Source organism: Ptychodera flava, chromosome 19 (genome assembly GCF_041260155.1).
Source record: "Ptychodera flava strain L36383 chromosome 19, AS_Pfla_20210202, whole genome shotgun sequence".
Lineage (NCBI taxonomy): Eukaryota > Metazoa > Hemichordata > Enteropneusta > Ptychoderidae > Ptychodera > Ptychodera flava.
In genome coordinates, this window is record NC_091946.1 from 21,514,846 (window position 1) to 21,525,826 (window position 10,981).

Below are 10,981 nucleotides of genomic sequence, written 5' to 3' on the forward strand. Positions count from 1 at the left end.
TGTAATTTTCTCCCATTTTTGGTCAAAAAATCTCCTGCTCTGAAACCACCAGTCCGATTGATTTGAAACTTGGTATGGAAGTGCATAGGAGTGACCTTTCCCAAATTTGGGCAAATCGTGGTGAAATTTGCATATTTTTAGTTTACACGTCCATAGACTCCCATGTATAAGGCAGATCTCCATAGACTCCCATGTATAAGGCCACGAAAAATAAAAATTTAGTTTCTCATCGTATTCATATTGCAAAAAGGATGCAGTGACACAATTTTTAGTCCCCAAGGATGAAGTCCAGTGAGCTTATAGATTGGGTCATGTCCGTCTGTTCGTCCATCCGTGAGTCCATCCGTTCACGCAGATATCTCGGATATTTTGACAAAATGTCATGTGACCTTGATGACCTTTGATCTCAAATATACATATTTGTCCATAACTCAGTAACCACAAGTGCTACAGCCTTCATGTATGGTATGATGGGACACCTTATGACGCCACATATTGTACCTCATTACTTATGCGCATATCTAATTTTGAGCGAGCCAATAGAGCTAGAGGTCTGATTTTTGGTATATTGGGATAACTTAGCAATACAATTTTTTTGACAAAATGTCACGTGACCTCTGTGACCTTTGACCTCAAATATACATATTTGTCCATAACTCAGTAACCACAAGTGCTACAGCCTTCATGTATGGTATGATGGGACACCTTATGACGCCACATATTGTACCTCATTAATTATGCGCATATCTAATTTTGAGCGAGCCAATAGAGCTAGAGGTCTGATTTTTGGTATATAGGGATAACTTAGCAATACAATTTTTTTGACAAAATGTCACGTGACCTCGGTGACCTTTGACCTCAAATATACATATTTGTCCATAACTCAGTAACCACAAGTGCTACACCCTTTATGTATGGTATGATGGGACACCTTATGACGCCACATATTGTACCTCATTAATTATGCACATATCTAATTTTGAGCGAGCCAATAGAGCTAGAGGTCTGATTTTTGGTATATAGGGATAACTTAGCAAAACAAATTTTTTTGACAAAATGTCACGTGACCTCGGTGACCTTTGACCTCAAATATACATATTTTTCCGTAACTCGGTAATCACAAGTGCTACAGCCTTCATGTTTGGTATGATTGGACACCTTATGACGCCACATACTGTACCTCAATAATTATGCGCATATCTCATTCTGAGCGAGCCAATAGAGCTGGATGTCTGATTTTTGGTATATAGGGATAACTATAGGAGAGAAATTTTTTGACTAAATGTCATGTGACCTCGATGACCTTTTACCTAAAATATATGTTTATGTCAATAAATAAGTAACCACAAGTGCTATGTCCTTTGTATTTAGTAGGATGGGAGACCTTATGACAACACACGCTTTACCTCATTGATTATGTACACATCTAATTCTGGGCAAGCGAATAGAGCTAGAGATCTGATTTTTTGGCATATAGGGATTAATTAGCAATATAATTTTTTTTTTCAAAATGTCATGTGACCTCGATGACCTTTGACCTTGATTATACATATATATGCATATCTCAGTAACCACAAGTTCTATACCCTCCAATTTTGATAGGATATTAGACCTTAAGATGTCACATCTTGTACCTCATTTATAATGCACATATGTATTTCTTGGCTGGCCAATACTGCTAGAGGTCTGATCTTTTTTCCCAATTTAGAACCATAACTTAGACATGCCTCATGTGTTTCAAATTGGGAACAACGACATAGACCTATGTGCCCATAGATCTCAACATATACACTCCAGTGATACTTCTTAATGACCACATTTTCCTGCCGCATCAAGACTAATACTCCTATTACAAGTGGGGACTATGTCATTGTAAATGACTTGTTGATTTAATGGTTGTATCACAGTATTCGATATATCTAATTCTGTATTTTTTCCATTTTATATTCTGAATAATTACATTAAACATATTTCACTGTCTCCAGTACATTTCATTTAAGTATTTTCACTTCATGCACTTTATCCCTTTCACACATGTTCAAATATCTGACCAGAGAACAAACACTAAATAGTCCAGGATGGGAGCTACAGTGTCATTGACGCTATTTTTTTAGCAGTGAGCGTCCAGCTTGGTAAACATGCCATCTTGTACATGAAGGCAAAAGACATAATGTTCACATGTCCACCAAACTTGGAATTTGCATAGATGTACATAGATCATCCAAATTGATTTATCTGCAAGATTTTGTATGTTCCTTGCTACAAAATTCTGACCCAATTGAATCACAACAGGAAAACATGCACGCATAATTGGACAGTGTGGACTGTGTATTGCATGCACTATATCTGCCGTGATGATGGATTACCAGACGACCACACTGCATCAAAGAACTGTAGTTTAAAACGAAAATATAATTCAAAACAAGTCATTGACAATGACATAGTCCCCACTTGTAATAGGAGTATTAGTCTTGATGGGGCAGGGAAATGTGGTCATTAAGAAGTATCACTGGAGTGTATATGTTGAGATCTATGGGCACATAGGTCTATGTCATTGTTCCCAATTTGAAACACATGAGGCATGTCTAAGTTATGGTTCTAAATTGGGAAAAAAGATCAGACCTGTAGCTGTATTTGCCAGCGAGGAAATACATATGCGCATAATAAATGAGGTACAAGATGTGACATCTTAAGGTCTAATATCCTATCAAAATTGAAGGGTATAGAACTTGTGGTTACTGAGTTATGCATATATATGTATAATCAAGGTCAAAGGTCATTGAGGTCACGTGACATTTTGAAAAAAAAATGTATTGCTAATAAATCCCTATATGCCAAAAATCAGACCTCTACCTCTATTCGCTTGCCCAGAATTAGATATGTGCAAAATAAATGAGGTAAAGCATGTGTTGTCATAAGGTCTCCCATCCTACTAAATATAAAGGACATAGCACTTGTGGTACTTATTTATGGACATAAACGTATATTTTAGGTAAAAAATCATCAAGTTCACATGACATTTTGTCAAAAAATTTCAATCCTATAGTTATCCCTATATACGAAAAAGCAGACATCCAGCTCTATTGGCTTGCTCAGAATTAGATATGCACATAATTAATGAGGTACAGTATGTGGCGTCATAAGGTCTCCCATCATACCAGATATGAAGGGTGTGGCACTTGTGGTTACTGAGTTATGGACAAATATGTATATTTGAGGTCAAAGGTCATTGAGGTCACGTGACATTTTGTCAAAAAAAAATTGTATTGCTAAGTTATCTCTATATACCAAACATCAGACCTCTACCTCTATTGGCTCGTTCAAAATTAGATATGTGCATGATTAATGAGGTATAATATGTGGCGTCATCCCATCATACCATATATGAAGGGTGTAGCACTTGTGGTTACTGAGTTATGGACAAATATGTATATTTGAGGTCAAAGGTCACCAAGGTCACGTGACATTTTGTCAAAATGTCTGAGATATCTGTGTGAAAGGATGGACTCACGGATGGACGAATGGACACCGATGGACACCATGACCGAATCTATAAGCCCCCTGGACTTCATCCGTGGGGACTAAAAACTGTGTCACTACATCCTTTTTGCAATATGAATACGATGAGAAACTAAATTTTTATTTTTCTTTGCCTTATACATGCCGGTGGGCGTCTACGGAGAACTGACTTATACATGGGAGTCTATGGAGGACTGTCTTATACATGGGGGTCTATTGAGAACTGCCTTATACATGGGAGTCTATGGAGGTGTAAACTAAAAAGTCCTCCGAGTCTAACACGGCCAAATTTGATCGCATTGAGAAACAAATCGACGTGCATCTGTATGGGGTAGGGTACTATCCTTGTGCAAAGTTTGAAAGAAATTGACCAGGGCATGTCTGAGATATCTGTGTGAACGGACGGACTGACATGACCCAATCTATAAGTCCCCCAGACTTCGTCCGTGGGGACTAACAAACTTACTTCGTGTCATTGATGGCCTTGATTTTCTTTGGATATTGAATGGACACATTTATTAAAGACGTCACTTTAGCTTGTCATTGATAGTGAAATGATTTTTTGCAGAAACTTGATCGGTCCAGCCAAGTACACATGCTTACTCATAACAGCTGGACTGCGATGATCACAACATTGTTTTGTGATATTCCGATACAAAATTAAAATAATTTTATTAATATGTCGCATTGACTATAAAGTTGCAAATGTTTCCTTGGGTGTTGAAACATGTTAGCATAGTGTAAGCGTTACAAATCAACACACCAAACAGCAATGTTCATGTAAGAACAACCTGCTTGATTTCCATGGAGTTTCTGGTCCGCCCATCACACTGTTATATCTGTTTCCCCTCTAGCTTCCGAAAATTCTTAGTAAATTTACAAATTCAGTCTCAAAAGTTTTAAGTAAATTTCAAAATTGATTGTATTAATTAAATTGTCAGTTATTAACAAATTCCTTTTGTATGCCAATACAGCTCATCTCAGAACCGGACATACTTATATACACACAAGATTTGGCAACACCCTGACAATTAAATAATCATCAACAGCACTGATTTTCATTTACAAATTATTCTATGTGAAGTAATTCTTCAATTGCAGATACTATGACAGAAGAGTTCAGCACTGTCAAGATATGAGTATAGCACACTGAATTTTGAACCAGAGTTATGAAAATGACTGAACTGTGTCACAATAAGTTTCTTTTTATTAAATTAAATCAATCGTTTCATTTTTTTCTAAGATTGTAGAGACTAAGGGTTAAGGATATTAGTAACTTTAAACCAGGAAAAAATACAAATACGTGGAAAGAATCAAAAGAAATCAACTGATTTATATTTTTACATATTCCAAACCGGAAAGTAAAACATAATGCTAATTTAAGTGATTTAAGGCTACTTTTACAAGCTTACTTGTCAATGTTTGATGATGGAAAGAAACACAAAATATAAATAACTTAAACAATAATTATAAAAAACCACGAAAAAACACGAATAAACCTCAAAAGCAACAAAATTCCAAGCATAACATTACACGATGGTTCAGAATGTTCATTTACAAAGTTCACTCAAAATGTACTTTGAAAACGATAGTATTTTGACAGCTGTTACCACGGCTACTTACTAAAAGTCTGTTGAAAAAGAGTACTAAATATCGTTGTTTTTCAGGTCAACAAGTGATTGAATCAAAAACATGTGTCGTGAAACAGTAAAACAACAACTGATAAATGAGTAACTTTTCCCAAGAGTAACTTGAAGCACTTCGCCTGAAAGAAAATTTCATCCCGTTTCACAGAAACTGACTGCGTATTCGAGCGCCACAGCAATGAACGATCGGTCGGGGAATCCCAACGAAAATCGCTCACACGCGTGTACGTTCTCGTCCATAACATTGATTGTTCACTTTTTAGCTGCATGATTCACTTGCCAAAAATATTTTTATTTTGTAGATAAATAATTGAATTTCTCATTTTTTTATTTCGTTTGTTAATGAAAAGTCAATTTAATGTTTTTAGATGCTTTAAAAATTTCAAAACCTACTAAAAGGCGACTATTTGGCCAAAATTCAAACGAAAAACACGAAAACCAAGCTCGAATCATGGGCTATTTCTGTATGAATACTCTCAGTCTCTACTCTCGCTGATGCACGATTTTTGCATCGAAATTTTTCACTCATTTTCGTTGGTATGACTTTGAAACTCCAGGAAGCGATTGAGAAGAAAGGGTTACCTTGAATTATTGAGGTTTTTGCTGATAATTTGCCAAATTAAATGAGAAAAACACTACGAAAATTTCCACACGTTTACACACTGAGTGTTTCAGAGGCCTTTCATGTTCGTGTGGTACAACATGTGATCATGGAGGTAGTAGGAGACACAGTTGCGGGTGGAGTGATACGTACCGGCCGCCGCGTACTATGCATAGAATAAGTGGAAAGGTTACCATGAATTATTGAGGTTTTTGCTGATAATTTGCCAAATTAAATGAGACAAGCGACCTAGCGGCCGATATAGCTCCGCTGTGTTTATGTAGAGAGTAACTATTTTTGACACATGTTGATGAAGAAGGTGGAAATCTTTGATAGCTCAATGCAATGGCCAGAAAAAAGTGGCTTAAATAAGCTGCAAAAATACACAATTTCATCATACTTTGAATACATCACATCGGATCATCCCTAAGAACATGTCAACCAAAGCTATCCGATGAGTAGTTTTTTGAGAATGAAATTTTCTGACCAAAAATTGCAACATTGCCAAAAAATTAAAAATTACAGATTCCATCAGAAATTCAATATATATTACTAAGCTCATCTGTAGAAACCTGTATACCAAATTTCAAAGCTATCAGAACAGTACTTTTTGAGAAACACACTTTTTGACCAAAAATGGCAAAAATTGCCCCAAAATTACAAAATTACTGATTTCATCATAATTTCAATAAATATCATTAAGGTGATCTGTAGGAACCTGTATACCAAATTGCAAAGCTATCAGATGAGTAGTTTTGGAAATACACATTTTTTGACCAAAAATGGAAAAAATTAACCCAAAATTACAAAATTGCAGATTTCATCATAATTTCAATAAATATCATTAAGTTTATCTGTAGGAACCTGTATACCAAATTTCAAAGCTATCAGATGAGCAGTTTTGGAAATACACATTTTTTGACCAAAAATGGCATAAATTGCCCCAAAAATACAAAATTACAGATTTCATCAGAAATTCAATATATATTACTAAGTTCATCTATAGAAACCTGTATACCAAATTTCAATACTATCAGACCAGTACTTTTTGAAAAAAACATTTTTTGACCAAAAATGGCAAAAATTGCCTTAAAAATGCAAATTTGCATATTTCTGCACAATTTGAACAAATCTGAAATAGATCATCCCTAGGGACATATGTACCAAATATCAAAGCTATCTGACCAGCAGTTTTGAAGAAGAAGATTTTTAAAGATTTTTTTACCAAAAATGACAAAAATTGCCTTTAAAATACAAATATGCAAATTTCACCACGATTTGAACAAATCTGACTGTAGTCACCCTAAGTAAACTGCATATTAAATTTAAAAGCAATCGGACGAGCGGTTTCAGAGAAGTAGATTTTTTTACCAAAAACAGCAGAAAATGCCCCAAAAATACAAATATGCAAATATCACCACAATTTGAACAATCTGAAGTGAGGTCACCCCAAGTGAACTGCATATAAAATTTCAAAGCAATTAGAATTGTGGTTTCAGAGGAGAAGGCAATTGTTGACGGACGACGGACGACGACGGACGACGACGGACGACGGACGACGACGGAAAATCAACCTATTTGATAAGCTCCACGTCGCTGACAGCGGAGCTAAAAAACACTACGAAAATTTCCACACGTTTACACACTGAGTGTTTCAGAGGCCTTTCATGTTAGTGTGGTACAACATGTGATCATGGAGGTAGTAGGAGACACAGTTGCGAGTGGAGTGATACGTACCGGTCGCCGCGTACTATGCATAGAATAAGTGGCCACTTATTCTATGCATAGTACGCGGCGGCCGGTACGTATCACTCCACTCGCAACTGTGTCTCCTACTACCTCCATGATCACATGTTGTACCACACTAACATGAAAGGCCTCTGAAACACTCAGTGTGTAAACGTGTGGAAATTTTCGTAGTGTTTTTCTCATTTAATTTGGCAAATTATCAGCAAAAACCTCAATAACCTTTCCACTTATTCTATGCATAGTACGCGGCGGCCGGTACGTATCACTCCACTCGCAACTGTGGTACTGGTAGGAGACTGAGGTTTCTTGCACGGTCGCGTCGATGAAATGGGAAGCTGAAATTTTCGCTCGAAATTTTGCAAATGAAATCGTAAATCCACTCAAAACTTCGGGGTTTTTTTAGCTCCGCTGTCAGCGACGCGGAGGTTATCAAATAGGTTGATTTTCCGTCGTCGTCCGTCGTCGTCCGTCGTCCGTCGTCGTCGTCCGTCAACAATTGCCTTCTCCTCTGAAACTGCAAGTCCAATTGCTTTGAAATTTTATATGCAGTTCACTTGGGGTGACCACACTTAAGTTTGTTCAAATCGTGGCGAATATTTGTATTTTTGGGGCAATTTTTGGTGTTTTTGGTAAAAAAATCTTCTTCTCTGAAACCGCTTGTCCGATTGCTTTGAAATTTGACATGCAGTTTTCTTAGGGTGACTTCAGTCAGATTTGTTCAAATCGTGGTGAAATTTGCATATTTGTATTTTTAAGGCAATTTTTGTCATTTTTGGTAAACAAATCTTTCAAAATCTTCACCTTCAAAACTACCAGTCAGATAGTAGCTTTGATATTTGGTACATATGTCCCTAGGGATGATCTATTTCAGATTTGTTCAAATTGTGCAGAAATATGCAAATTTGCATTTTTAAGGCAATTTTTGCCATTTTTGGTCAAAAAATGTATTTCTCAAAAAGTACTGGTCTAATAGTTTTGAAATTTGGTATACAGGTTTCTATAGATGAACTTAGTAATATATATTGAATTTCTGATGAAATCTGAAATTTTGTATTTTTGGGGGAATTTTTGCTATTTTTGGTCAAAAAATGTGTATTTCCAAACTATTTATCTGATAGCTTTGAAATTTGGTATACAGGTTCCTACAGATAAAGTACATGATATTTATTGAAATTGTGATGAAATCTGCAATTTTGTATTTTTGGGGCAATTTTTGCCAATTTTGGTCAAAAATGTGTATTTCCAAAACTACTCACCTGATAGCTTTGCAATTTGGTATACAGGTTCTTACAGATCGCCTTAATGACATTTGTTGAAATTATGATGAAATCTGCAATTTTGTAAATTTTGGGGCAATTTTTGCCATTTTTGGTCAAAAAATGTGTTTCTCAAAAAGTACTGGTCTGATAGCTTTGAAATTTGGTATACAGGTTTCTACAGATGAGTTAAGTAATATATAATGAATTTCTGATGAAATCTGTAATTTTGTATTTTGGGGGCAATTTTTGCCATTTTTGGTCAAAACGTGTATTTCCAAAACTACTCATCCGATAGCTTTGAAATTTGGTATAGAGGTTTCTATAGATGAACTAAATGATATTTATTAAAAAATAATGATGAAATCTGCAATTTGAATTTTTGGGGCAATTTTTCCCATTTTTGGTCAAAAAATGTGTTTCTCAAAAAAAGTACTGGTCTAACAGCTTTGAAATTTGGTATACAGGTTTCTATAGATGAAGTTATGAATTAAATTTGATCTCTTGAAATTATGATGAAATCTGCAATTTCATTTTTTGGGGCAATTGTTGCCGTTTTTGGTCAGAAAATTTTATTCTCAAAAAACTACTCATCAGATAGCTTTGGTTGACATGTTCTTTAGGGATGATCCGATGTGATATATTCAAAGTATGATGAAATCTTCAATTGTGTATTTTTGCAGCTTATTTTAGCCACTTTTTTCTGGCCTCTGCATTGAGCTATCAAAGATTTCCACCTTCTTCATCAACATGTGTAAAAAATAGTTATTCTTTACATAAACACAGCGGAGCTATATCGGCCGCTAGGTCGCTTGTTTTACATATTTGAAACCCATGAGGAACGTAATTCATTCTCCCCTGCACAGTAAAAAGAAGATCGAAACGACATGCATGTCAGACAATGACCTAGCTGCAGTACAGTAGCTCGAGGTTTTGCCTGGGTATGTGGGTCGGACACAGGTCTAGTAGGCATAATTTGTGATGATTTTTTCCTATTATTATCATAAAAAATAATTATGAATATTAATAAATTATTAATATGAATGTTACAGGATATTAAAACTTTTTTACACACAATGTCGTCTACTTTGTGTAAATATGCTGTCTGGAAACTCCATTGTTGTGATAATTATGATTATGAATAAATTATGATTATGATTAATAAAGTCATATTTTACACTTTGTAATGTGCTTTAATATGTGAACAACCCTCTGGAAACCCTAATATAGTTTCACAATCTATGCCAAAATATACAAGTGACACCATTGCCCAGGTTCAGTCTACGGCGAGAGTTACCATTGCTCAGGTTCAGTCTACGGCGAGAGTTACTACACAGTGTATATAATGAGCTGAATAGCCCACCAAACGACTGTCTTTATTGACAAACATAAACATGAATATAACTCTTTATTGGTTCGTTTTTGTATATTGCAATAATCATACATAACAAATAAATGAACATGCACGCATGCACGTGTTACAGACTAAATTTTCTTTGACTTACTGATATAATTTTTGTAATTTCGGGATCTGTACAAAGGTCAGTGAACGAAAGGGCTGAACTTTTCAAGTCTGTGTTAGGGTTCATGATCATTATGAATTTTCACACATCTTAATATAAACTTCGTTGTTATAGACATTTAATGTATTGACGTCATTGACACCTAATTATCAAGGATAAAGATAGACACTTTTATTAGTGACATCTAGTGACACCTGATTATCAAGGACAAAACTAGACTTTTATTAGTAACATCTAGTGTCAAGGCAGTAAAGTATACTCTTATAGTCAATATTTAAAATTCCAGACAGGACCCTGGGATGATTACGTAAGGGGAATGTTGTATAACGATGATGTCACTTATGCAGATTATGTATGATTTTATATGATCAATGGCCAATCAGGAAATATTGGTTGATTAGTGATTGGAGGATTGACACTTTTAATCTAATTAGGATGTTAGGATTTCTTTTTAAAAAGGGATGATCACCTACTATTTTCAGTCGGAGATAGCTGGGCATCTGATGTGTAAACTTTACACTTCAGGTAATAAACCACCATCGATTGATATCCAACAACTCTGTGAGTCTCTACTCTGGTAAAGATTTCGAAGTACCTCTCAGCAGTGAGTACGCTCCCCAGACCAACGAGATACGACTATAACACACGCATTCCTAAACAAGGAGTCTGAGTTCTCTGTGATGAACA